Raw genomic sequence first — 24,397 nt, 5'->3', positions numbered from 1 at the left:
AAGGATGTCGAGGCAGAGGCAAAATTCAAAGGATTCCAGAAAGAATCTCTAAATGAAGTATAAGAACCAAGTAAGATACCTTATCTCAAATGAAAAGTGACAGTGTTCGTCGTCAAGTCGTGTCTGACTCTTTGGGACCCTAGGAACTGTAGCCCCCCAGGCTCCTCTGTCCACAGGATTCTCCAGGCAAAGATACTACAGCGGGTACCCATTCTCTTCTCCAGGGGATCTTCCTGACCCGGCAATCAAATTCCGTTCTCTTGCATTACAGGCGGATTCTTTACCCTCTGAGCGACCAGGGAAGAGAAAAACAACAACCACAGAAGATAATACTAACATCTGATGCTAATCCCCTGGGGACTTTGGGGGCACTTATCCAGCCTCCCATGAGAAGCACCTCAACCCTTTGGCTGGAAGCTTCCTCTGACTTTGAATATTTGCTGTATCCATACACAGGGCAGCCTGAAATTGGCCAGAAATTCACACCTTCCCTGGGAGCACCCCTCCAACACTGACCGAGTGGAAGGAAGAATAAAGACCTCAGTTCACACGTGCCTCAGATGAAACAGCTCAGAAATGTCCTACCCATCAGCCCAGAACTCACTTTGGGGTTAAGTTCTAATGGCCCTGGGTGACGATTTGCCTGGGAATGCATCCATTATTAGCTTCTTCCCTTCCTGGCCTCAATAGCCCCTTCCCCTGGCACTCATTACTAAGAGTAATGTGCTTGGTGACGTTACAGTCACTAAGACCCTCACAGGGGGGGCGCTCAAGGGCTAAGGAAGACAGACCTGTTGACTTACATACGATCTGAGCCACTGAGAGATGTAAGGGAAATGGCATTATGAGGAAAATGCAGGAGGGGACTTCCTTGTGGTCCAGCGGCTAAAACTCTGAGCTTCTAATGCAGGAGCCCAGGTTCCAGTCCTGGTCAGGGAGCTAGATCCCACAAGCCACAACTAAAAAAGATTTCACACGCCACAACTAAGACCGGGAGCAGCCAAATAAATACATAGGGAGTAAGGCTAAAGTCCGTGGGGTCACAAAGAGTTGGAGACGACTGAAGCAACTCCATGCGCACTCATGGTCCTTGGAAGATGTCATTGGATGTTGAAGACAGTACAAATCACTTGGGAATATGGCTCAGATTCCAAATTGTGTAACTTGGAAGACTTGATTTTTAATGTCTCCGAGAATAAGGGGGCACTGCAGAGATGGAAAATTTGTGCCTGTTCCCTTCTAGGTTCTTTGGCTGGTCTAATAATTAAACTGGCATAAAATAGATTAAAAGGAGAACAACAATTTCATATATATAGGAGTCCCATTAAACTATGGAACTCCAAGAAGTGACCAAGGCAGAAAGCTTTAGTACCTTTTAGACAGAGACAGCAATTTGTGAAGAACTAATAAGAAAAAGGCTTTGGGGCTTAGGATAGTAAGTGAATGAAGAAGTAACAGGGTTTGTTTGTACAGCCTTTGCCCAAATTTCCTATTTCTGTTGATAAGGATGACTTCTTCCCTCCTGGGCCAGAGAGGGTACCTTTAATAGGGGAGATTTAACTCCTGCTTACAGGGGGATGGAGGATGGGGACAGTGTTCCTCTTTTACTGGCTGTTTCTCAACTAACTTTAATTCAAAATAATCAATACTCCAAAGTGCCATATTTGAGGGTACCATACTCTGCCTCTCCTTCAGGGCTCTGCAGAGAGGCCCTGGATCTCAGACTAAGGGCCAGCGACATAATTTGTGGGGCCCAGTGCAAACTATCCAAAAAGCAGAGAAAAGAGTACAGGTATAGTTGCTAAGATTTTCCTTTAAAAATATTTTGTTACTTCTAAAATGTGACAATGAATAATAACATAAACTCACAAGAGTATAATATTTCGATGTCATAGTTTTATATACTATTTTATATAAAACAGCATAAAATATTATATAATATAATAAAAATACTTTATTAATGTGGTATCTCTACTGATCATAAAATTTTTCTTGTTCACCTCTCTGTAAATTCATGTCTTAGGTCATCAAAGTTCATACTTTTAGCAACTTCATTTTCAGTCAATATAATTGAAGCTTGTCATGTACTCTTGGCAAAATCGTAAATAATTCAAAATCATAAATAATTTTTGATAATTTTAAGATTTGAGAAGGAATTTGTATTGATACAGCTGTTACTGGGGCCAAAATGTATTTCATAGGCTTTGAAAGCAATGGAATAAATACAATAAATTATTTCATTGTTGTTATTGTTCAGTAGCTAAGTCATGTCTGATTCTTTGTGACCCCATGGACTGCAGCACACCAGCCTTCCCCATCCTTCACTATCTTCTGGAATTTGCTCAAACTCATGTCCAGTGAGTTGGTGATGCCATCCAGCTATCTCATCCTCTGTCGCACTCTCTCCTCCTGCCCTCAGTTTTTTTTCCAGAGAGTCAGTTCTTCCTATCAGGTGGTCAAAGTATTGAAGCTTCAGCATCAGTCCTTCCAGTGAATATTCAGGGTTGATTTCCTTTAAGAAATTATTTCATAATACACATTTTAGTATGTATAGAACTGATGATTTGCAAAACAAATTTTTCTAGAAACAATGTTAACTCTTTCCACAAGTCAGTTCTGTGTAAGTCTGGATTTGTGGGAGTTTCTTTGGCTGTGCCAGGTCTTGGCTGTGGCTCACGGGGTCTTCGTCTTCATCGCAGCATGTGAGAGCTTTAGTTGAGGCATGTGAATTCTCAGTTGTATCACACGGGATCCAGTCTGGCCCCCTGCCTTGGAAGCTTGGAGTCTCAGCCATTGGGTCAGCAGGAAAGTCCCCGGATTTGCTTTTAAATGTAAAGTTATGCAACAGCAATTTGATGTTTCTTCTGATACGTTCCATAACTTGTAGCAATTATGCAACAAACCGGAAGTGGCTTCAAGGTTTGACCCTAAGTCTAAATGCTCCTCTATTCAATCTTTCACGGTATCTTAAGTTATAAGGAAAAATCAACTTTAAAACTGTTTCTTACATTGTTTCATCTGAAACTTCATGCAAACAAATTGTTCCCTTTCTTTCTAATTTAGTTTTCACTTGAAGCTTTTTATTTTGCATTAGGGTATAGCCGATTAACAATGGTATGGTAGTTTCAGGTGGACAGGGAGGGGACTCAACCATACATATACATGTATCCATTCTCCCCCATGAGCACATTGGTTTTTTTCTGTCTGATGCAGCAGTCTTTAAATTTCGCTCTAAGCCTGTGGGTATTTGCTTTGGATTGTTGCAGCAGTTTTCAAAACCAGTGGGTCTAAATTCTTTGAGAAATTCCAATAATTCCCTGATGTGTTTTATTTTGCTGCCCACATGTACACTTTGGTTTTGTAAGGATGAACCAATATAATTTACAACTGGCAGTTTCTGTCACAGGTCTCAGGCCAGAGAGTTAGTATTTGTGCAGCTCCCCAAGCACAGGCTTGGGAACAAAAGGGCAAAGGGCATGGCACTGCCAGCGTCACGGTCCCATCCTTGTTTCTGCCACCAGTTGCCACTGCAGCATGGAGCAGACGTGCTCTTGGGAGCAGTCCTTCACTCATGACTGACCGGTAGAAAAACATCTCAACCTCCTCCCGCCTCAGGTGCAGAAACGCTACGCTGCCTGCAGCCGCTCCCCTGATAACCAGGCTTGGCTTCCTGCACTCGTGCACTCACTCCCGCTTCCTCACCAGTGTTTCCTGCCAGCACCTCCCAGATTGACTTGGGACTCACCCTGGACTTAGTTTCTGCACTGGGTCTGCTTTTAAGGAAAGTCAGAGCAACTTCTGACTACGTTGTGAAGTCAGTCTACAACTTAACCTCAGTTCAGTTCAGTTCAGTTCAGTTCAGTCGCTCAGTCGTGTCCGACCCTTTGTGACCGCAGGGACTGCAGCACTCCAGGCCTCCCTGTCCATCACCAACTCCTGGATTTACTCAAACTCACGTCCATTGAATCGGTGATGCCATCCAACCATCTCATCCTCTGTCGTCCCCTTCTCCTCCTGCCTTCAATCTTTCCCAGCATCAGGGTCTTTTCAAATGTGTCAGCTCTTCACATCAGGTGGCCAAAGTATTGGAGTTTCAGCTTCAGCATCAGTCCTTCCAATGAATATTCAGGGCTGATTCCCTTTAGAATGGACTGGTTGGATCGCTTTGCAGTCCAAGGGACTCTCAAGAGTCTTCTCCAGCACCACAGTTCAAAAGCATCAACTTAACTTGGCATTAACTTAAGCAATTTAACTGGGCACAAGTAATAAAAGGGATTCCCTGATTCTCAAGTTCTCGAGGGAAGACAGCTCAACAAAAGCCTGGCAAAGAAAGACCTTCTTCTCTTCCTCCTTGAGAAACTGCTTGTCCCAGAATTGTCCCAGCTGTGGAAGACTGCAGAGCTGAGTGTGTTGGAAGGAAACGTGATATCATCTGTTTGTATCATGTGTCTGAAGGAGGGAGAGGGTGGAGCCAACCTGTACCAACCAGACCACCTGTACTTCTCCCAGTGTAGCACGGGGATGAGGGCTACTGACCTCCTCAGACTTGCAGGTCATAGGTCGGCGAGCGTACTCTTTTTCCTTTTCGGCTGTGCTGGGTCTTCGTTGCTGTGTGTGTGATTCTCTAGTTGTAGCACTGGGGTTTAGTAACCACTCGGCATGTAGGATCTTAGTTCCCCAACCAGGGACTGAACCTGTGCTCCCCTTTCCCCCACATTGGAAGGCAGATTCTTAACCACCGGAGCACCAGGAAAGTCCCAGAAAGCATTTTCTGCAAAGTGAAGTGAAAGTCGCTCAGTCATGTCTGACTCTTTGCCACCCCGTGGACTATACAGACCATGGAATTCTCCAGGTCAGAATAATGGAACGGATAGCCTTTCCCTTCTTCAAAGGATCTTCCCAACCTAGGGATCGAACCCCGGTCTCCTGCATTGCAGGTATATTCTTTACCAGCTGAGCCACAGGGGAAGCCCATTTTTCTGCAAAGGGCCCAGTAATAAGTACTTTCAGCTCTGCTGGTCATACAATCTCAGTTCTGCTGCAGTAGCCTAGGAACAGCCACCCATAATGCATAAACATTGGCTGGGTTTCAATAAAGCTTTACTTCTGGACATTGACATTTGAACTTCATGTTATTTCCACATGTCATGAAATATTGTTCTTCTTTGGCTTTTTCAACTATTTAAAAATGTAAAACCTCCATGTGGCTTTTGGGTTGCATAAAAAGCAAGTGTTGGGTCAGATGTGACCCCTGTGCGTCACTGACACCCAGACTCTCAGTAATGCTGTCAGTTTTTACCTCCCCACCAACGCCAAGTATGGTGTGAGCCCTTTCTAAGTTTGAGAGATTCCGGGCATCTATCACGGTAATTTTTTTAAGTTTTTATTCTATATTATAGTTGCTTTACAATGTTGTGTTAGTTTCAGGTGTACTGCAAAGTAATTCAGTCAGGCATTTTTCTCCAGATTCTTTTCCCATATAGATTACTACAGAATATTGAGTGGAGTTCTGTTCACTATCCAGTAGGTCCTTGTTGATTATCGATTCTATTTTATATCTATCAGCAGTAGTGTTTATATGTTAATCTCAAATTCCTAATTTATCCCACCTTACCTTTCCCCTTTGGTAGCCGTAAGTTTGTTTGTGAAGAATGTGAGTCTGTTTCTGCTTTGTAAACAAGTCCATTTGTATCTTTTTTTTTTTTTTTAGATTTCACATATAAGTGGTATCATATGATATTTGTCTTTGACTTAATTCATTTAGTATGACGCTCTCCAGATCCATCTATGTTAATGCAAAAGGTATTATTTCATTCTTGATGGCCAAGTAGTATTCCATTATAATATATAGGTACCTCATCTTTATCCATCAGAGGAAGCAACCACTGCATGAACATGTAGGTCGCTTCCACGTGTACCACTGTGAGTTTTCATGAAGATTATCAAGGGTGCAGACAGAATGTTTCTACACTTCTCCCTTCCTAATTTGCCTAGCCTCCCAGCTCTCTTCCACAGCTGCCCAGGTGGCACTAGTGGTGAGGAACCCCCCTGCCAATGCAGGAGACAAAAGAAATTCAGGTTCGATTCCTGGGTTGGGAAGATCCTCTGGAGGAGGGCACAGAAACCCACTCCACTATTCTTGCCTGGAGAATCCAATGGACAAAGGAGTCTGGCAGGCTACAGTCCATGGGGATGCAAAACAGTCAGACACGACTTCAGTTCAGTTCAGTTCAGTCGCTCAGTCGTGTCCGACTCTTTGCGACCCCATGGACCGCAGCACGCCAGGCCTCCCTGTCCATCACCAACTCCCGAAGTTCACCCAAACTCCTGTCCATCGAGTTGGTGATACCATCCAGCCATCTCATCCTCCGTCGTCCCCTTCTCCTCCTGCCCCCAATCCCTCCCAGCATCAGGGTCTTTTCTAACGAGTCAGCTCTTCGCATGAGCTGGCCAAAGCATTGGAGTTTCAGCTTCAGCAGCAGTCCTTCCAATGAACACCCAGGGCTGATCTCCTTTCGGATGGACTGGTTGGATCTCCTTGCAGTCCAAGGGGCTCTCAAGAGTCTTCTCCAACACCACAGTTCAAACGCATCAGTTCTTCAGCGCTCAGCCTTCTTCACAGTCCAACTCTCACATCCATACATGACCACTGGAAAAACCATAGCCTTGATGGACTTTTGTTGGCCAAGTAATGTCTCTGCTTTTTAATACGCTATCTAGGTTGGTCATAAGTTAACTTCCAAGGAGCAAGCGTCTTTTAATTTCATAGCTGCAATCACCACCTGCAGTGATTTTGGAGCCCCAAAAGATAAAGTCTGACACTGTTTCCACTGTTTCCCCATCTATTTCCCATGAAGTGATGGGACCAGATGCCATGATCTTCGTTTTCTGAATGTGGAGCTTTAAGCCAACATTTTCACTCTCCTCTTTCACTTTCCTCAAGAGGCTTTTTAGTTCCTCTTCACTTTCTGCCATAAGGGTGGTATCATCTGCATATCTGAGGTTATTGATATTTCTCCTGACAATTTTGATTCCAGTTTGTGCTTCTTCCAGCCCAGACATGACTTAGCATGTGCTAAACAACAAAGTGGCTGAGTAGTATAAATTTGTTAAATTAAGTGCAAACATTTAAGACAGACTCAATATGGTGAGGACATAAACACTTGTATATATTAGTCTTCATGCCTGGAAATACTTCCAACCCACCTCTTTGTGCTCCCAGCTCTCATCTGGCTGAATAGCCCTTATCTTTCCCATCTCAACTTACGGGTCTCCTCCTCCAGGAAGCCTTCCTTTCCTGATGCTACACTGGGCTAGGTCCTGACTCTGCAATCCCAAACACCCTGTGTCTCCACCACATATATAGAAAGAAAGAGATCAATTCCCAGTTTAATTATCAGGGTCAAGAGAGTCTTTCTTCCTCCCTGCCTCCTGCCATCCTTCCTAAATTCTATTAACAGCAGCAGTGGTAAACAAGAACTTCATTCTGATTATAATTCTGTGCAGGTCACAGTGTCACCCAGAATCCAATCCAAACAAGCATAATGTGTTCTTCCAAGAGCGTTTAACTGTGAACCAGCCATTGCCGAATAGTAAAGCTTTACAAGGTACCGTCTTAGAGTTATCATGTCACATTTCTATCATAAAATCATTCGGGTGCAGTTGGTAGAAGTCACATCAAACCCTTTCTATTTCTGCACAGAGCAGAAACACATACACTCAGACTGACTTTTCAACATGTACTTTTCTCACATAAAGAAGTCATTTCACTGAAGCGTCTGGGTAATTTTGATGGCTACCTTTTAATAGCCACATGACAATGTGGAATTCTAAAGGACCAAAATAACACAACAACAAATCAATATGCTTTTCAGAACCTGCTTCAATCCATATCTTTGGGGGGAAAAAATGACCTGCCTGAAATTCCAAATAAGGTGACTGAATACATACACTTTGCTCATTATTGGAACATATTTTGAGACAGACTCTACCAAAAAGGCATGGAAGCATAAGGCTATAAGTAAGGAATGGTTGTGTTGAAATTAGCATCGTGCTGATCCTGCCACCCGCTTCATTGGTTACTAAGCGGGATGTTCAGAATCCTGGCCAGGTCTTAAAAAGACAGGTTCCCAGTCTCCACAATAGTTGAGCCCTGCTTGCCCGTTCAGTGTCTGAGTTTGCCCTTTTCTTTGGTGGCACAAGTCTCCGTGTATAAGTGTAAAGCTGAACTCTGTGTTTCAGAAGCCTATTAAGTAAGTTCAAGCAACCACAAGTTCTTCAGTGAAGTTTCATTTTCACAAGTTCCACTTTGGGTCACGGAGGAATTTTGGAAAGACTTCAAAAAAAGGAAGAATAGCGTTCAGGGCTGGTTCAGCTCTGCTTTGGACTGTCCCATGTGGAGTGGGGCCCTGAATTCTCATCTAGGTGACAGTCTTTATTCATTATATCCCCTTGGCACCCTGTAAACCTCAAGTGTCATTATCTCACGGAGCAAGGAGTCCAGAAAGCTGGTTTTCCATTCAGCACATCGGCTTCTATAACTTAGTTTTGAAATACTCACCGTTGAATTGGTTTTCTGGGGCTGGAATAAAGAACCACGAATTGAGGAGGAACTTGGTTTAGTCTGTAAAGTTTGTGCTCAAGGAGAATTTCAGACAGGCAACCAGTCAGCTGGCCAAGACGTAGTCACTCCCACTTCACATCTTTGAAGATCATCCGAAGAGGGTCGCCATGGGTTTTAATCAAAGTCTTTTTGCCTTCCAATATATTTGGGTTTTAAACAATTATGTATTTATGCTGCACTGGGTCTTCATCGTTGCACGCAGACTCTCTGGTTGCATCGAGTGGAGGCTAGTTTTTGTTGCAATGCAAGGCTTCTTGTTGCACCGCAGGTGGCCTCTCTGTCTGAGGCTCACGGGCTCTAGGGCGCTTCAGTAGCTGCAGCTCGTGGGCTCCAGAGAGCAGGCTCAGTAGTTGTGGCCCAAGTGTTTAGTTGCTCCATGGCATGTGAGATCTTCTTGGACCAGGGATTGAACCTGTGTCCCCTGCATTGGCAGGCAGAGTCTTACCCACTGGACCATCAGGGAAGAATCAACCAATATTCAGAGATGTTTTCAGGACTTTTTTCCCATTCTTTTTCCTCCTTTTTTATTTACCAGCATCATCACATGCCTCAGAATTCAGGTCCTCCCTGTTTTACATCTCATTTCTTCACCTTTGGGCACATCCCTCCATTACATTAATAGTGATACATGAGCCATATAGATTGAGTGTTAGTGAGGAAGGGCTCATAGACATTCCATTTTTTCTCAAAGTTCGGAAATTCCTTTTCAAATTGGGCTTCTATTTTGTCCTGTTGCTTCTGAAGTTTTGAGGGACATTGACACAGACCGAACTCAGCCAGGGCCCCTGGAGATTTTGGCCTCCTTTTTGTGGAAGTCAAAGGCATTTGTGCCTCTGGACTTGCTGAGGACTTCCCAGGCAGCGCTAGTGGTAAAGCACCCACCTGCCAATGCAGGAGACCCGGGAGACTTGGGTTCGATCCCTGGGTCTGGAAGATCCCCTGGAGGAGGACACGTCAACCCGCTCCAGTATTCTTGTTTGGAGAATCCCAAGGACAGAGAAGCCTGGCGGGCTGCAGTCCATAAGGCCGCAGAGTCGGACATGACTGAAGTGACTTAGCAGGCACACAGAAGCTGTCAGTATCTTGTGAAAATTAATAAACGGGAACCTCACTAAACTGGAGTCAGGAGGGTTCAAGCGGGGCATTCTCATGCCAGTACCACTCGGAGAACATACCGATCCCGACAGGAAGAAACGTAGTTTGCATCTCCCACAGCAAATGACACTACTTGACTACCACCAGCCAAAGACAGAAAAGTTTTTTCCTTTTTGCCTGGCAACAATCCAGCCCATGAAAAGCCACCATACTTCGAAGTCCTAGTTTCCTCCAATGGACTTTTTGTTTATAAGAGTTCCTCCCAGTTTCCCCTTCTCCTCATCAGAGAGTTTCCTCTCCTTTGCTTCACTGGACTTCCATAGGGTGACTGCAGTTGCAGGTCCCAAACTGTAATTCTCTGCTGCTCCCCACCCCCCGAGAAAACCCATTTTGCTGATAGAGTAACTGCCTGTTTATTGTCTGTGGTTAACAATCTTCACCATCATAGTTTCTACTAGTCCTCTTCAGGTGCCAAAAGCCGCGTGGTATCATATGTCGTACTAGAGAGAAAACGACCGATTTGGGGGTGGTTACCATGGAGACCCAGAGCAGAACATGAAAGACACATACTCAGTTCCTCCACGTGCCCGCCCAGTCTTGTGCTCTGGGGCCATTCACGAGCATTTCATTTGTGGTTTAATGCCAGTCCTCATTCACTCACTCAGCACCTATGAACTAAGCATGTACTAAGTGCCAAGTGTGATGCTGGCACGGGTATGTCAGTTCATAAAGAAGGAGAGCGGGTGCATCAAATTTCTGCTAAGACTGACAGCCGCCCTCTCTTCCCAGAGCAGGAGGAACTCTCAGAGGTCTTAACCCTGTAATGAAAGCTCTCTGCTTCTACAGTTTCGCCTCTGCAAAACAGGATAAAGGACTGATCTCATGGGGCAGGTGAAGACTAAACGGGACATCCATGAAAATGCTTGGCACAGTGCCTGCTGCACAGTAATTCCTGCACTGTGCTGGAAAGTACTGTCTTGGTAGATAGTGTTTAAATAATTATCTAACATCTCTAGTGGTGATAACAAAAGCGCACACCTCCGACTGGGGCTCGAAGCCAGCCAAAACTCAGATTGGCACCTGCACGCATGGGCTGGGACTTGAACCCTCTTGTCTTTTAGTTAAAATCACTTACTTGGTGTCAGGACTTACTGAAGCTCAGGTTCTTAACACCTCAGTACAGAAGGAATTTATCAAGAGGCAAAGTGATAGGCAAGAAGTAGATGTATTAAGATAGGATGCTTGTCAGGGATATAAGTTGGCAGCCAAGGGGTGGCTCTGCCCCAGAGTTATGTGGGAAAGCAAGTTTATTTAGGGAAATTCACACTCCATAGACAGAATGTGGACTATCTCAGAAGGCAAAAAGTCCCAAAACATGGGGTGGTTAGTTTTTATGGGCTGGGCCATTCCATAAGCTATGACATGGGAAGATTATCCCAACTATTTGGGGAAGAGGCAGGGATTTCCAGGAACTGGATCACAGCTCATGTATTGGCTTTTTATCATTGGCCTTGAAACTGTCATGGTGCCTGTGGGTGTGTCGTTTAGCAAGTTGAGGCATCACAGTGAATGTATAAGGAGGCTCAAGGTCTATGGAAGGTGAATCTTCCGCCATCTTGGACCTCATTGGTTCCAGCCAGTTTATGTCGTATCCACAATGACTGCGTCATTCTAAAAGTTGTGCCCTGCCCTCCTGCCTCTGGTCTCAGTAACAACGCTAGCAACTGACACTTCCACAGTGCTCACCGCCTGCATGCCTGGCACTGTCTTGGGTTCTTTACACACATGGATTCATTTCATTCTGAGTACTATACCCTCTATCTACAGCAAGGTGATGCAACTCAGAGATACACATGATCTGCCCAGGGCCACACAGCGAGCAAGTGATAAAGGCAGGATTAGCTAGACTTATGTTGACTGACGGTGACTGCAGCCATGAAATTAAAAGACACTTGCTCCTTGGAAGGAAAGTTATGGCCAACCTAGACAGCATATTAAAAAGCAGAGACATTACTTTGCCAACAAAGGTCCATCTAGTCAAGGCTATGTTTTTCCAGTAGTCATGTATGGATGTGAGAGTTGGACTGTGAAGAAAGCTGAGGACCAAAGAATTGATGCTTCTGAACTGTGGTGTTGGAGAAGACGCTTGAGAGTCCCTTGGAGTGCAAGGAGATCCAACCAGTCCATCCTAAAGGAGATCAGTCCTGGGTGTTCATTGGAAGGACTGATGTGGAAGCTGAAACTCCAATACTTTGGCCACCTGATGTGAAGAGCTGACTCATTTGAAAAGACCCTGATGCTGGGAAAGATTGAGGGCAGGAGGAGAAGGGCATGACAGAGGATGAGATGGCTGGATGGCATCACTGACTCAATGGACATGAGTTTGAGTAAACTCCGGAAGTTGGTGATGGATGGGAGGCCTGGTGTGCTGCAGTTCATGAGGTTGCAAAGAGTCAAACTCAGCTAAGTGACTAAACTGAACTAATGTTGACTGAAAAAAAAAAAAAAAAAAAAAAGCACAACCTAAAAGTTGAGAATTATGTTTTATTTAGCAAACAAAACTGAGGTCTTCAGCCTGGGACACATGATATCAGATAGGTCTGAGGGACTGCTCCAAAGAGGTGAGGGAAGAGCCAGGATATATAGGAGTTTCTGCAACAAAAACAAGTAGTGAGAACATCAAAAGTTTACTATTAATTAAAAAGTCCAGTGACCTCAAGTTAAGGAAATTAGCAATTTTCTATGTATAGGAAGATGCAAGAGTCTGGGCTCACTGAAACCATTCTTTTGATAGGCACCTCAGCTATCTGAGGCTTCCCTGGTGGCTTAGAGGTTAAAGCATCTGCCTGGAATGTGGGAGACCCAGGTTCGATCCCTGTGTCAGGAAGATCCCCTGGAGAAGGAAATGGCAACCCACTCCAGTACTCTTGCCAGGAGAATCCCATGGAGGGAGGAGCCTGGTAGGCTCCTCCCTCCATGGGATCGCAAAGAGTCGAACACGAGTGAGTGACTTCACACCATCAGCTATCTGGGGCCAGCATCCTGTGACTCTCACCTTGAGTCTCCTTGGAGTAAATCCTTGGAGTGATTCTTTACCACTGACCCACCAGGGGCGAGGGGTGGGGGGAGTGGCCGCAGGGGCTGATGGCAAACATCCTGTTTCTATGAGCTTCCTCAGACAGGATGGCTGTGATGTGATGGTCTGATGGCTGCAACGTCCTTTGTTCATTGATGGCAATTCCTCATTCACACCTCACAGAATCTGCTCCTAGCCATGGTGTTGGGCAGCGACCCCACTTGGCTCCCTGTCATACTGTGATTTCTGATGAGAAATATATATTTGGTCTGCATCCCTGTTCCTGCAACAGCACTCCTGAAACCCTCAGAATTTCTTAAGTGAGGAGGGCAGTGAAAGTGGTTTTTGTTATGTTAATAGTTGAATTTGGGGAAAGACCTTAGGTAAGAGTGGGAGCTGCTTGCCAGCAGAACTAACCACAGGACTAGAGGGCTGGAACTTTCAATTTCACCCCCTTGACTGTGGGGCAGGGGGGCAGCCGGAGTTTAAGTTCAATCACTAATGGCCAATGATTAATCAATCATGCCTTCCTAGGTAAGGAAGGCTTCATGAAAACCTCAAAGGAGAGCTTCCAGGTTATTGAACCCATGGAGGTGTGGGAGAAGCGGGGCTTGCAGAGAGCTTGGAAGCTCCATGCCTTTTTCCTGTCCCTTGTCTCTGCAGCTCTTCCGTCTGACTGTTCCTGAGTTTTATTGTTGTTATTTAGTCACTAAGTCGTGCCCAACTCTGTGATGCCATGGACTGTAGCCCACTAGGCTCCTCTGTCCATGGGATTTCCCAGGCAAGAGTACTGGAGTGGGCTGCTGTTTCCTTCTCCAGGGGATCTTCCTGACCCAGGGATTGAACATGCATCACCTTCATTGCCTGCATTGGCAGGCGGATTCTTTACCACTGACCCACCCGGGGTCACAGCCTTTTTATTAAATGATAATCTGTGGACAGGTTTCCTGAGTTATGTGACCCACTTTGGCAAACTAATCACAAATGATACCAAGCCTTGGGGGCTTAGGCTTTTGGGGCTCCTGGGCACACAGCCTTCCTGGGACCCCCATTTCTTTGATTATGGGAAATAGGCTTCATTCAGCCTCTATGACCTTCCCTGAGTTCCACTGGGCAGATTCAAGCAGTTATTCATTAGGGAAGGGAGGGGATGTGAGACCAGGAAAAGCAAACAGTCAAGAGAAACAATAGGGTAAGGTCCTGCTTCCCCATCAATACACACAATAATCAATATCTTTGAGCTATTTTGCAGACACTGAAACTCCCTCCAGGTGGGAGAAGTGAACGATTAACCATAGATGCTGCCTGCAAGCACGTAGACCCCAGACCAGTTGGCACATGAAGGTCGATGATGCGGACTCCTACTTACCTCACCACCAACCCATCAGAAGAGGGCACAGGTAACAACCTCAGCAGGACCCTGTGGGCCTTCCCGGGTCAGACTCCCCTCCCATGCGCTCTGCTTTCATTCTCTGAAATAGTGGTGACAGTATCTGATGCACATTTTCTGAGCTGTTTTTTCAGATCCTAAAACCCCCACCACATGAGCTGGAATCAAGATTGCTGGCAAAAATATCAATAACCTCAGCTATGCAGATGACACCACCCTTATGGCAGAAAGTGAAGAGGAACTAAAGAGCCTCTTGATGAAGGTGAAAGAGGAGAGTGAAAGAGTTGGCTTAAAGCTCAACATTCAGAAAACAAAGATCATGGCATCTGGTCCCATCATTTCATGGCAAATAGATGGGGAAACAGTGGCTGACTTTATTTTTGGGGGCTCCAAAATCATTGCAGATGTTGATTGCAGCCATGAAATTAAAAGACGCTTACTCCTTGGAAGGAAAGTTATGACCAACCTAGACAGCATATTAAAAAGCAAAGACATTACTTTGCCAACAAAGGTCCATCTAGTCAAGGCTATGGTTTTTCCAGTAGTCATGTATGGATGTGAGAGTTGGACTATAAAGAAAGCTGAGCACTGAAGAATTGATGCTTTTGAACTGTGGTGTTGGAGAAGACTCTTGAAAATCCCTTGGACTGCAAGGAGATCCAACCAGTCTATTACAAAGAAAATCAGTCCTGAATGTTCATTGGAAGGAGTGATGTTGAAGCTGAAACTCCAATACTTTGGCCACCTGATGTGAAGAACTGACTCATTTGAAAAGACCCTGATGCTGAGAAAGATTGAGGGCAGGAGGAGAAGGGGATGACAGAGGATGAGATGGTTGGGTGGCATCACTGACTCAATGGACATGGGTTTGGGTAATCTCTGGGAGTTGGTGATGGACAGGGAGGCCTGGCATGTCACGATTCATGGGGGTCACAAAGAGTCGAACATGACTGAGCGACTGAACTGAAGTACGTGGTGACAGTATCTGATGCACATTTTCTGAGCTGTTTTTTCAGATCCTAAAACCCCCACCAATGGGAGATGCTAATTACTTGATGACCCTGAGCCCATAGCCCAGGCCTCCTGGAGCCTCAAGACTGATAATGTGAATTATCGTTATGACACTGACCCGTTATGTCACCATCAACGGATCAGAGAATCGTGCACGAGTTGGCCACATACTCTGTGACCCCCACCCCACCCCCACCCCTCACCTGGCCTGTAAGATTGCTTGGCTGCAGTCCATAGGGTCACAAAGAGTCAGATGCTACTTAGCAACTAGGACAGAAATGTGTTTGAATCTACGTAGAGAAAAATCTGTTATGGTGCATATAGTATGAGAGAAGACCCATATTGCCTTTTACATTAATCTTCTGTATCATTCAAAGTTTTTCAAGGGAGCCATTGTCCTTGTTTTTGTATTCAGAAAAAAGTAATGTTATTATTATTTTTTAATAAATCCCTTTCTTTTCCATGGAGCTCAAAATGACAACATCTAATTAAGTCACAGACCAGCGTGCTGTGAGAGACTGTGCAAATCCACTGGTTACCCAGGCAACCCAAAGGCAGTGGATGCTGTGTTCTCCAAGCCCGGCCTGATGGATGCCCTTGGCCGGGTTTCCATGGGATTAGCCTGAGAAGCCGGCTGGCCCTGAGACAAGCTGAACTGCAAGTCAGGAGGGGTCTTTCTTTTCCTTTCTAGGAACCCCAAATCCTTAGGCCTCTTGTCATGCTCCCTGCTGCTCCCCTCACCCACACTAGAGTAGATCACACGTTTCATTGAAGTAGAGCATAAATATGCCTTTCAAATACAGCAGTGTGTACATGTCAAACCCCAAGTCCATAACTATCCCTTCTTCCCATCCCCCCGCCCCCCAAGCATACGTTTACTCTCTAAGTGTGTGAACCTGTTTTTGTTTTGTAAATAATTTCCTTCCCATCGTGTTCTTTTTAGATTCCGCCTATGAGGGATGTGCTACGATATCTCTCTATTTAAAGTGGATAGCCAACGAGAGCCGGCCGCGCAGCACAGGGAACGCTGCTCAGTGTCACACGGCCGCCTGGGTGCGAGGGACAACAGGCACAGGTGTGTGTAGGGCTGAGTCCCTTCACTGTCCACCTGAAACTGTCACAACACTGTTCATCGGCTTTGCGCGCAGACGCAGCCGCTTCAGTCGTCTCTGACTCTTTGCGACCCCATGGGTCGTAGTCTGCCAGGCTCTTCTGTCCATGAGTTTTCCCAGGCTGTCCATGAGTTTCCAAGAACGCTGGAGTGGGTTGCCATTTCCTTCTCCAGGGGATCTTCCCGACTCAAGGATCGAACTCGCTTCTCCTGCATTGCAGGCAGATTCTTTACCCCTGAGCCACCAGGGAATCGGCTTATACTCTGATGCCAAATAAAAAAGGGTTTTTGTTTGTTTTTTTTTTTAAAAAGGAAGAAAAGTGATACGCGACGCTTGTAATCTTCCCTTGTACCATCCCTGATCTCCTCCAACAAAATTTACATTAAATGCAAATCAATGAATCACCCATCCTGTGTTTTCTTCTCTGAAGCCAGTTCATTCACAACTCTACTTTCTCAATGAAGCCACACGTGAAGCGTCCACTTCACCCAGCCGAGGCTGAGCTCGGGAGGAAACGATGCATGTCTTCAGAAAAAAACACAGGTCCAGTGATGACGAGACAGGGCAGATGGGCCGTGTCAGGAAGATTCACAGGGGCTGGGGCAGCAAAGAGCAACCAAGGCCCTGGTGGCAGAGGAACCAGACGGCTTAGAAGGTTGTCGGTAGGAAGAGATTTTCCTCTACCCTTCTAGACGCTTCTGGTCAGACTAAAACCTGAATCGATGTGAGACGGAGTAACGGGAGACAATCAAACAGAAGTTTCGTATATATCCTTGGTGGCTCAGATGGTAAAGTGTCTGCCTGCAATGCAGAAGGCCCAGGTTCGATCCCTGGGTCAGGAAGATCCCCTGGAGATGGAAATGGCAAACTAATCCAGTATCCTTGCCTGGAGAATCCCATGGTCAGAGGAGTCTGATAGGTTACAGTCCGTGGGGTCGCAGAGAGTTGGACACTACTAAGCAATTTCACTTTCTTTAGTATACATGGGAGAGATCCAGATAAACTAAGGCACTCACCAAAATAATTGAAGCCTTCACTTTGAATAACATCTTCAGCTAAAGATGAAAGAGGATGTGGGGGGTAGTGGTTGGGAACCACAAAGGGTAAAAATGCAATTCACATGAATAGCCAAGCAAATGTCTGGTAAACACATATTTGCTGGGTCACACAGAGACAATGGGTCATGCAGAGACAGTGGGTCACAGAGTGGGCTCTGATTTCTAAGCCCTGTCGAGTTCCCCCAGCCCCACCGAGCCCAGATCTTTGCAGATGTCTCTGGTGATAGCTCTATTCTAGGGAACTCCCTCCATCTAAACTCTTTTAGGCAGTTAGGAGGAGTTTCAAGGTTTCTTCCCGACTCTTTTGGGTCTTGATTCTTTTCAGCTCAAAATAATCCACATGCCAAAGAGACATCTCAGGGAGGAAAGTTTTGCCCCCTACAAGGTGATGCTTAAGGTGTATGCGTGTGTGCTCAGCCACTCAGTTGTGTCTGACTCTTTGCGACCTCATGGACCATAGCCCACCAGGCTCCTCCTTCCATGGGACTTTCCAAGCAAGAATGCTGGAGTGGGTTGCCATTCCCTTCTCCAGAGGATCTACCTGACCCAGGGATTGAACCCCTGTCTCCTGCCTTAGCAGGCAGATTCTTTACCACCGAATGATCTGGGAAGCCCCAAGGCCTAAGGGGCTTAAAATATGACAAAGAGATGGCAGAGCAGGAAAGGATATCAGCACAGAGAGACCAACCCACTCAAGATACATGGAGTGAGAGAGCAGGACACGTGTGGCTCATGGCAAGTCCTTGGTCTGATGGTGCCCACTGGGTGAACGTGAAAGAAGTCACTCAGTTGTGCCAGACTCTTTGCAACCCATGGACTATACAGTCCATGGAATTCTCCAGGCCAGAATACTGGAGTGGGTAGCCTTTCCCTTCTCCAGGGGATCTTCCCTTCAGGGGATCGAACTCAGGTCTCCTGCACTGCAGGCAGATTCTTTACCAGCTGAGCCTTGAGGGAAGCCTAGCTGGGCACAGCCGCTCTAAGACACTGACATCACTCTTATGATTCATAGCAGTGGCCACAACATAAACATTCTACATCATTCCAGTTCTTCTTGGATTTTGTTTCTCCGCTATCTTTCTTGCCATACTCTGCTCACTTCACCCATTCTGAGCTTGACCTTGTTCCAACCTCCCTCCACTCCCTGTCAGGCTGGTGTCCCATCACACGGTGGCCCCCAGAGGGTCCTGGATTGAAGGAAGGCATTCACTCTTCCACCTGGTGCCTGAGTGTCTGTTTGGCCTGGAAGTTGGAAAGCATGACCGGGAGCTTCAGGAGGCAAGGCTAACTGGTGTCCATGTCCTGAGTCAGGGCAGGCTAGGAAGTCACAACGGGTCCAACACATTAGGTCCGAAAAAGCTGTGGAGCAAATCTAGGATCAACAACAGAGAACAATCATTCACTCATGGGGATTTCTACTGAACATCTTTTTAAAATGCATTGTCTCACTCTTTCTGGTTGCTCTAGGTCTTCACTGCTGTGAGGTTTTCTCTAGTTGCGCAGGATGGGGCGACTCTGCACTGCAGGGCACAGGCTTCTCGTTGCGGTGGCTTCTTTGGTTGTGGAGCACAGGCTCTAAGCTCCTGAGCTTCAGTAGTGGCAGTATTTGGGCTCAGTAGTTGAACACAGATTGAACCCATCAGGTCCCTGCATTGGCAGGCTATTCTTATCCACTGTTCAGTTCAGTTCAGTCGCTCAGTCGTATCCGACTCTTTGCGACCCCATGAACCACAGCACGCCAGGCCTCCCTGTTCATCACCAACCCAAACCTATTTCCATTGAGTTGGCAATGTCATCCAACCATCTCATCCTCTCTCATCCCCTTCTCCTCCCATCTTCAGTCTTTCCCAACATCAGGGTCTTTTCAAATGAGTCAGCTCTTCACATGAGGTGGCCAAAGTACTGGAGCTTCAGCTTCAGCATCCGTCCTTCCAATGACTATTCAGGACTGATCTCCTTTAGGATGGACTGGTTGGAAATCCTTGCAGTCCAAGGGACTCTCAAGAGTCTTCTCCAACACCACAGTTCAAAAGCATCAATTCTTCGGCACTCAGCTTTCTTTACAGTCCAACTCTCACATCCATACATGACCACTGGAAAAACCATAGCCTTGACTAAACAGACCTTTGTTGACAAAGTAATGTCTCTGCTTTTTAATACGCTGTCTAGGTTGGTCATGACTTTCCTTCCAAGGAGTAAGCGCCTTTTAATTTCATGGCTCCAATCCATTGTACTACCAGGGAAATCCTACTGAGCACCTTTTACTTGTTAAGCACTGGGCCAGAGGCTGAAGATACAATGAACAGAGTTAACCCCATCCCTCCATGGCTGCTGTTGCTAAAGCTAATGGTTTTCCTGATTAAAGCATCTAGTGTCTGCTCTGATTGGTCAAGCCTGTGACACAGTGATGGTTAATTACTTTTCATGTCACCTCTGGTCCCTGGCTGGCTTCCCTGTTAGCTCAGCTGGTAAAGAATCCGCCTGCAATGTGGGAGACCTGGGTTCTATTTCTGGGCTGGGAAGATTCCCTGGAGGAGGGCATGGCAACCCACTCTAATATTCTTGCCTAGAGAATCTCCATGGACAGAGGAGGTTGGTGAGCTACAGTCCATGGGGTTGCAAAGAGTCGGACATGACTCAGCAACTAAGCACGGCACTGTTCCCTGGCCTTGTGAGAGGGCAGATACAGATGTTAATCAATATTGACAGTGATAAATGTATAATTACAAACTGAAATAAGGAAAAGAACTTGGAACTTGACCTAGACTGGGAACGGTGGTCAGGGAAAGCTTCGGGGAGTAAGCAAGCCTTGAGCTGAGATCCAAATGGTGGGCAGGAGATAACTAGCAAAGACGTGGAGCAGAGGCTTAGAGATGTGGAACAGAGGCTTAGAGCATTGTGAGCATAAAGGGAGACCCAGACCACTTTGTGGGTGGACTTTGGTTGAATCTTCTAAGGAGAAGGGGTAAAATGCAGGATTGATGAGCTGTGAAGTGTTCTGAGTTGACTTGGGCATCAGTGCCTGCTGTGGTCTAAATGTTTGTGTCCCCCCACCCCCAGACTCAGTCCCAAAACATTAAAATCCTAATGGCTGAAGTGATGGTTTGGGGACATGTAAGCCTTGAAGGTGGAGTCCCAATACATGAGATTAGTGTCTAAAAAAGAGACTCCAGAGAGAGCCCAACCTCCTCCTTCCATGTGAGGACACAGCAGGTGTCCGCTGGCTTATCTCCCAGGATGAGGCCCCTCACCAGAATGTGACTTTTCTGGCACCTTGATCTTGGGCTTCTCAGCCTCCAGCACTATGAGAAATAAATTTCTGCTGTTTTTAAGTTACCCAGTGTGGTACTGTGGTAAAGAACCCACCTGCCGACGCAGGAGACCTAAGAGATGCAGCTTCGATCCCTGGGGCAGGAAGATCTGCTGGAGGAGGAAATGGCAACCCACTCCAGTGTTCTTGCCTGGAGAATCCCAAAGACAGAGGACCCTGGCGGGCTACAGTCCACAGGATCGCAAAGAGTTGGGTATGACTGAAGCAACTTAGCACGCACCCAGTCTGTAGTATTTAGTTATAGCAGCAGCCAAAATGGACTAAGACAGTAATCTTTCTTTTCGATGGGGGAGGGACAAGAGAGTTAGTGAGATTCATTTAAGAAGAGATGGTGGTTCAAGGCACGAGCAGCTGAAGTGTAGTGATGAACTTGGTGCCGCTGTCTCCACCGCAGGTTGGAAAGAGTGCACAGCAAGAGGCAGCAGGATGTTGCCTGGGCCAGACAAGCCACTCCATCCAAGTCTGGCCATGTTGCCGAGAGCTGCCGTTTCATGTAAGAATCCCCTCCTTCATCACTGAGATACCTCATAAGCAACGGGAGCGGATTTTACGGGAGAAGGGACACAGGTGTATGTATGGCTAAGTCCCTTCACTGTTTACCTGAAACTATCATAACATTGTTAATCAGCTGTACCCCATTTCAAAATAAAAAGTTTAAAAAAAAGAATAATAACAACCTCATGTGCAGACATGGTGAGCCAAGACATCTCTCCCCTTCGCCTTTGGCTGGGGAGGGCTTCAGTTAGAGTTGGGAGCTTGTCAGTTGGGATTCTCAACTGCAAACAACAGAACCACTCCAGCTTAAGCAAAAAGCACTCATATTAATAGAATCTCCAGGAAAGCCAGGGGATGGAGCTTCCAGACTATGCCACCCTGGTGGTGGTGGTGGTTTGGCCACCAAGTAGTGTCTGACTCTTTGTGACTCCAAGGACTGTAGCCTGCTGGGCTCCTCTGTCCATAGGATTCTCCAGGCAAGAATGCCAGAGTGGGTTGCCATTTCCCTCTCCAGGGGATCTTCCCAACCCAGGAATCGAACCCAGGTCTCCTGCTTTTGCAGGCAGATTCTTTCCTAACTGAACTACCAGGGAAGCAACCCGGAACCACACCCAAATTAGCAATGTCTATCCACCCAGCAGAGCCATTGAGCTCAGTCACAGCAACCTGCATCACCCAAGACACTCTATCATCTGTTTCTTACATATTAACAGGGCCATCTTAGACAGACCAAGACCCAGTTTGTCTTGGAATGCTTTACTTCCAGTCAGGGCCAGCTACATAATTTGCAGGTCCCAGTGAAAAATTAAAGTGCTGAGCTCCTTGCCCCAAAATTAAGAATTTAAAGACAGAGGAATTAGACCAAGCGTGGGCCTCTCTGAGCATGGGTCCTTGTGTAACTGCATGGATCACAACGTCTGCCTCCTTTTCCTCCGGTTGACCAGATTTATGTTGTTTGGACACTTGTCTAACCTGCTGTTGCTGGACATGGTGGGAAGAGGTGGTAACTCAAGGGATAATCCTCAATAAAAGATAACTGGTAAGGTCTGGATCCATCTGGAAACCTATCAGAGCTCATTGGGTAGGGAAGGGAGGTATCATAAAATTCTGGGACCTACACAAAGAAGGACGAAGGATGAATTCCAAAGCTGAACTAGGAACAAAAGCCGCTTTAGCAAGCTTGCTCTCTTCATAATGCTGGACTTCTTGTCTCGGGATGTGGGTTGTTATGGTGAGTGAACTGGGACAGAAGTGTGAAACACTACAGAGAGGGTTTTCTTTCTTCCTTTCTTTCCTTTTGTCTCTTTCTTCGATAAAACTTTGGTCAAATGTATTCTCTGGAGCTAAAGTGAGACATCCATAACCCGGTATTTCATGACAAAGGATACATGCGTTCAACATTTCTATAAAAAGAAAAACAAACACCCCAAGATTCAACCATCCATATCAGGCTTCTCCAAAACCCATGGGGGCCTCAGCTATGGAAAGCAAAACAGCACCTTGATGCTGGTAATACTGCACGCTCATTTGCACACCTGGAAGGATTCAAGCTGTAAGTCTAATTCCCACCTACAGGGCTCAGGGGGTCTGAATAGGGGTCCAACAATGTCCGCTCTGGAAAGGAGTGATAGAAAGCATGTTACCCTGACACGTGTCCTTAAGTGTGCTGAGGTGAGGAGGACAGATGCAAGTGTAGAAAAAAGAGGAGCCCGGTTTGAGACAAGAGAGTCAAAGTGTAACGGAGAAGCAAAAACATAAATGGTAGGTGGCGTGTAGGGCTGGAGATCTAAGACTGAGAAAGTGGAAAGAGGAAGCGGGGATGAGTTCAGAGGTTTCTAGAACAGAATCCGAGTTGTTGTTGTTGTTGTTTTTAACATTCCTGGGGACTTATTTAGTGCAGCAGATGGGAAGGCACCCCAACTCTAGAGTCAGTCCACCTAGCTGCAACACTTCCCCTCCATGACTAACTGGGCAACCTTGAAAAAAGTGATTTAACCTTATCAAGCCTTGATTTTCTGCAAAGATTAGACAGTAATGAGGATGAGACAGTATGAGATAGTAATGAGGAGAGTAATGAGAATTACATGAATTATTAAAGTAGATAACAATGACTGGTTTTTGGTAGGAATTCAAGAAATACCAGGCGTGGTGATGGTGATGATACTGAAGTTTACAAAGATGGTGATGATGATGGTGATAAAGGTTACTGATATCGATGGTCAAGGAACCTGGCCTCTCCTGAACCCTGGAGTGAGCACCATGGGGAGGGGTGGATGAGCGTGTGGACCCCACAAGAGGGGTAGTGGTGGGCGATGAGGAGCAACCAGGGGAGGAAGAGACAGGCAGCATGGGGAGCTAATGAGGAGACCTGTGCTCATTGCCAGTGAGACACGCCCAGGGCAGCATCTCAGCCGCTCTCTAGAGACGCACAAGGTTGAACTGTAAATACATGTTATACACAATGACCATCAGACTCTGGGCAAGTGTTTACAAAAAAATGGAGTGAAGTCAGGAGGAAGAGAGAGCCCTGCTCTCAGATGAGCACATTTGAGGAACAGCTCTGCCTGAGATGGGCAATTCTTTTTCTCTCCGGAGGTTTATAGGAAATGACAGAAAGTGAAAGCTCCCATTACCACTTGTGGGCACCAGGGTACCAGATTACGCCAGTTCTCACATCTGAACCTCCCACACCCGACCTCTGTGAAAAAATAAGGAGGAAGAACAGAGAAGTGTCCGTGACAACTTCTGGTTTTGTTTTCGTCTTCTGGAAATGTGTGTGTTGCGTTGAATGACCATACACAGAAGGCAGGTTTCGTTTTCTTTTCCTGATTAGAAAAGGGATGTGAGCTTATTAAAGAAAATTTGGAAAACACAAAAGGTCAAAAGTCAAGAATAGGAATCACTGAAAAGACCATTCTGCAGAGATTACTGCTCTGCATTTGGGCTTCTTTTCGATCCCTGGGTTGGGAAGATCCTCTGGAGGAGGAAATGGCAACCCACTCCAGTGTTCTTGCCTGGAGAATTCCAGACAGAGGAGCCTGCTAGGCTATAATCCATGCGGTTGCAAAGAGTCAGACACGACTGAGCGACTAACGCTTCCTTTCATTCATCTCGTGGTTCAGTTCCTAAGTCGTGCCTGACTATTTGTGACCATGGACTGCAGCCCGCCAGGCTTCCCTGTCTTTCACCATCTCCCGGAGTTTGCT

The 24,397-nt window shown here is 46.1% G+C and overlaps 1 non-coding gene across 1 annotated transcript; it reads left to right on the top strand.

Moving 5' to 3' along the window:
- Positions 1 to 17,077: 17,077 nt before the first annotated feature.
- TRNAC-GCA lies at positions 17,078 to 17,150 on the top strand. Its single transcript has one exon. It is a non-coding gene; the product is annotated as a tRNA-Cys (tRNA).
- Positions 17,151 to 24,397: the final 7,247 nt, after the last annotated feature.

This window comes from Oryx dammah, unplaced genomic scaffold (assembly GCF_014754425.2).
Source record: "Oryx dammah isolate SB20612 unplaced genomic scaffold, SCBI_Odam_1.1 HiC_scaffold_3, whole genome shotgun sequence".
NCBI lineage: Eukaryota > Metazoa > Chordata > Mammalia > Artiodactyla > Bovidae > Oryx > Oryx dammah.
Note: the sequence above shows the minus strand (reverse complement) of the source record. Positions and strands in the feature narration are given on the sequence as shown.